General features: G+C 35.5%; 1 pseudogene; it reads left to right on the plus strand.

Annotated features, from left to right (window-relative positions):
* The first annotated feature begins 579 nt into the window (after positions 1 to 579).
* Positions 580 to 698, plus strand: LOC118610872 (annotated as a pseudogene).
* Positions 699 to 4,164: the final 3,466 nt, after the last annotated feature.

The following is a 4,164-nucleotide window of genomic DNA, read 5'->3' on the forward strand; positions in this document are numbered from 1 at the left end:
TCCCCAATTTATTGCCTGGAAAGAGTTTCCAGGATGCATCAAAGGGACCCAGGTGGAGTCTGGCAGTCACTCTGAATGAGGAGAGAGAGCTGGGAGGTCAGAGATGCCAAGGTGGCAAGAATTCACATAGAATAGAAGCCGAGAGGATAGAGATCCATTGTGAGAGAGAAGTCTTCATAAATCTGCCTAGGGTCCCTCACATACCTTTCCTCGAGTAATGATTAGTATAACACATGTGTGTGAAGACATTTCCAGAGAGAGAAAAACCACCCAAAAGAAACAAAGCAAAGTAATCCCCAAGATTTAAATAGAACTTAGAATAGCTCATGTTTCTACCAGCCACAACAATAAATCTTGTAAACTCTCAGGATGATGGCAGGATATTGCCTTAGTAAAGGGGCAACATTAGCCTTAAATTAAAGGCTACTCTCATCCTGCCTAACAAAGCTTTAAAGTAAAACTTAAAAGAATCAAAGCACTTTTAAATAACTCAGTTGTGTCCCTGTAATGACAAGAATGACTGTTGGAAAACTTGGCTTTCTGAAAGGAAAATAATGAGACCATTAAACAATAGAGGCTGTCTATGGTCATGCTACCCTGAACAAGCCCGATCCCATCTGATCTTGGAAGCTAAGCAAGGTCAGGCCTGGTTTGTACTTAGATGGGAGACCACCTAAGAAGAACAGGTGCTGTAGGCACATAAACAAACAAACAAACAAACAAACAAATAAATAAATAGGGCATGTAAACCGACAAGGTTCTTGCAATCTGTGAAGTTAACCAAGGGTGGCCTCACCTAAAAAAAATAAATAAAGTAAATAAATAAATAAAATAAAACAATAGAGGCCAGGTGGAGTCTGCTTAACAATCAAAAGTTTAGAAGAGTAAATGCAATTTTTTGCAATAATCAGTGAGTATAAGAACCAGCAAGAATGAGTAGCAGCAAAAATTTGTTAATAATTTCCCACTGCCAATTTCCAAAGTCACTTCTTTGTTTTTAGGTATTTGTTATGCCAGCACCCAATATCCAGGTCCCTAAATCTGTATTAGCTTCCTATTACTCCTATGACAACTTACCAGATACTCAGAAGCTTAAATCAAACTCAGATTTATTGTTTTGCAGGCAGAAATCTGAAATAGGACTCACTGAGCTAAAACCAACATGTCATCAGGGCTGTGTACCTTCTGAAGTCTCTAGGGAAGAATCCACTTTCTTGTCTTTTCCACTTTCTAGAGACTACCTCTACTCCTTGGCTCATGGCCAAATTACTTCATCTTAGACTCAGAAATATCAAGCCAGATTTTCACATTTCTATCTTTCTAATTGTCCTTCTCCTCTCTTCTTTGAGTTTTAAGGACTCTTATAATTATATTGGGCTCACCCAGATAAATTAGGATAATCCTGCTATATGTAGATCAACTAATTAGTAACCCTTTAATCAAGTAACAATATATTCATGGGAAATTCCGAGGAACCATTATTCTGCCTATTACAAATGAGAGTTATTATAGTAGGGAAGACTATTTAGAAGCATCTGAATTGCACCCACTTGGCTAATAAGTCACAATAATATCATGACCTGGGGATATGTATATGGTGGAAACTGGTGCCCGTAGTTAAGGATCAAAAAGGATGTAGGTGAATGGTTCCCATTATATCTATGGTTCCCATTATATCATCTGTCCAGCTTTTGTAAAAACTGGATGATTCATGGAGAATAACTACGGTCTATCATCAGTTCAATTAAGTAGTAACCCAAATTTCAGTCACTGTGTGAGATGTGATATATTTGCTAGAGCAGATAAATATGATCTCAGGTACACAATAAGTGAACGTTGATTTGGTTAATTTGATCCCTCCTAATGAGAAATAAAAACCAAAAATGTTCATATTCACATGAAATAGACAATAATATAAATTTCCATTTTAGTTAAAGGGTTATAGTAACACTCTTGCCTTCTATAATAATGTTGCCCAAAGATATCTGGAATATCCTGACATTCTGCAGAATGTCACATTCGTGTGTTTCACTAGTAGCATAATATTTATTGAGCTGGATGATTAAGAATTGGCTAGCACGCTGAAGGCATAAGTAGAATTCAAATATTTCAGCATGCAGGGGATAAAATCTATGTGTTTCAGGGCCTTCCACAACTATTACATTTGTAGGATTCTGGTGATCAAGGATTTTTATGGGATATTCTTAGCAAAATAAAATATAAATTATTTCATTTTGCATCTTCTTCCAAAAAGAAGGAAACACAATGTCCATTCGGTTTCTTTGAGTTTTGATGTTACCATATTATTAAGCTACTATTCTGGCTTATTGGATGAACAAAAGACTGCCAGCTTTAAGTAGAACCCAGAGCAGAGAAAGTCATTCAGAAGATCCAGGTAGCAAATTCTGTTATTATAGGTAACAGTGATGGAAAAAAATATTATTATTTATTCTATGGCAAGTACCAGTCAGAGAATCATGACACAGATCTTTAAGTTTCTGGAGCAAGGCCGTTTACTCTGCAGCATAGAATAACTTATCTTTTGACAAACTCCTGGCATGATGCTGGGACATAGTAGAGATGTTATGGCTCACTATGGGATCTAAATGTATACAGCTAGAACTGGCCATCGTGAGCTGAGACCTGTCAAATCCATCAAGTCATAATATTGGATGTATCCACCAACAAATCATAATAATATAGAAGTAATGCATTCAGAGCAGAGGATGAGCTAGACTAGACTGAACAAGACAGATGCTGAGTAGGTGTCCTGGACACCCCAAAATTTGCACAAACAGCTGTCCTTCATCTCATGACTATTCATAATGCAGGATCTCCTATAGCCAGTCGAAAGAAGAGGAAAATGCATAAACACAGTTCATAGGTACAATATCTTGGTTATAGACACAAGCTGAAAATATTTGGCGGGTTTACTACAACCTCACCCAAGAATGGATTTTTTAAATAGTGGCACAATTACCCATTAGCAGGATTTTTGTGTGTATGTAGTGGGGGAGGAAGGGGGTGGAGCTGAAGTATTGCACCTTGTCATCACTTTGTGTAGAAAGAGAAGTGGCTAAAGTTTAGAACACACATGAACTCAGTGGTAAAAGACCTGGTTAGTAAAATTAAATACAAAAAAAAGTATATATATAAATAAAGTTAACTGCATATCAACCTGTCAACCTATAGATAAAGGAATTATATAAGTGACCTTTAAATTGTAACTTGACTCTAAATATTTCATGAATATATTCTTAGGACATAAACTGTAAGGGAATTATATATTTGGCTGCAGAAAGCTTACATATAAATATTTAATATTATCAGGAATGAAGATTTTCACAGTGAGAGAATATCACATTCGAAATGTTTTAAAAGCCTGTAATATAAATTTAAATGTGAATTTTCAACATGACCTCATGATATAATATAGAGATATAAATATAAATACAGATCATTTAGCTCTTTCTACTGGGTAGTGCTTATATGCAATGTCATGCTGTTACCATTTGCTACGCAGATCTTTCTCCACAAAAGATTGAGCCCTTCTTGAAGAAATGTTAGACTCTGTCTGGAACCAGGAAAGAAAAAAGTGAGCTTGGGACACCTAGTGGCAGAAAGTAAGTTAGGTCACGTTGAAAGGACACAAGCAAGTTTAAGTCTTCCACCGATAAAATTAAATTTGAGATAATTTGGGCATTTAAAAAAATAAGATTGCAGTGATTATAAAATTTTCACTTATTCTTAGCTCTATATCCATACTGATATTTAACAAGAGAAAGAAAAGAGAATAAAATGGAAAAATTAAAAAATCACTATTTTACAAACTGTGATAATTTGGGGAGAGAGAAGTTGAAACAGCTGGCTAGTGATCCAGTTCTCTCTTGAATAAATGAATATTAGAGGAAGGAGTGTGAAGGGGGACCTGGTGCTCCCTGAGAGAGAAGGCAGCTGATTTGATCTAATCTCCTAATAAATATGCTAATAACTGGACTTTCTGCTAATATTACAAGGCTAATATTTCATTGCTAAAATTACTTTTTTTTCTTTTTTTGTACATACAGGTGTTTACTAAATAACTGTAAAAACTTCACCATAGAAATCTAGAACTATATAAGCTAACATTTTGTAGAATATATACTACGGTAAAAGAATTACCAC

This window comes from Rousettus aegyptiacus, unplaced genomic scaffold, assembly GCF_014176215.1.
Source record: "Rousettus aegyptiacus isolate mRouAeg1 unplaced genomic scaffold, mRouAeg1.p scaffold_m13_p_13, whole genome shotgun sequence".
Taxonomy (NCBI): domain Eukaryota; kingdom Metazoa; phylum Chordata; class Mammalia; order Chiroptera; family Pteropodidae; genus Rousettus; species Rousettus aegyptiacus.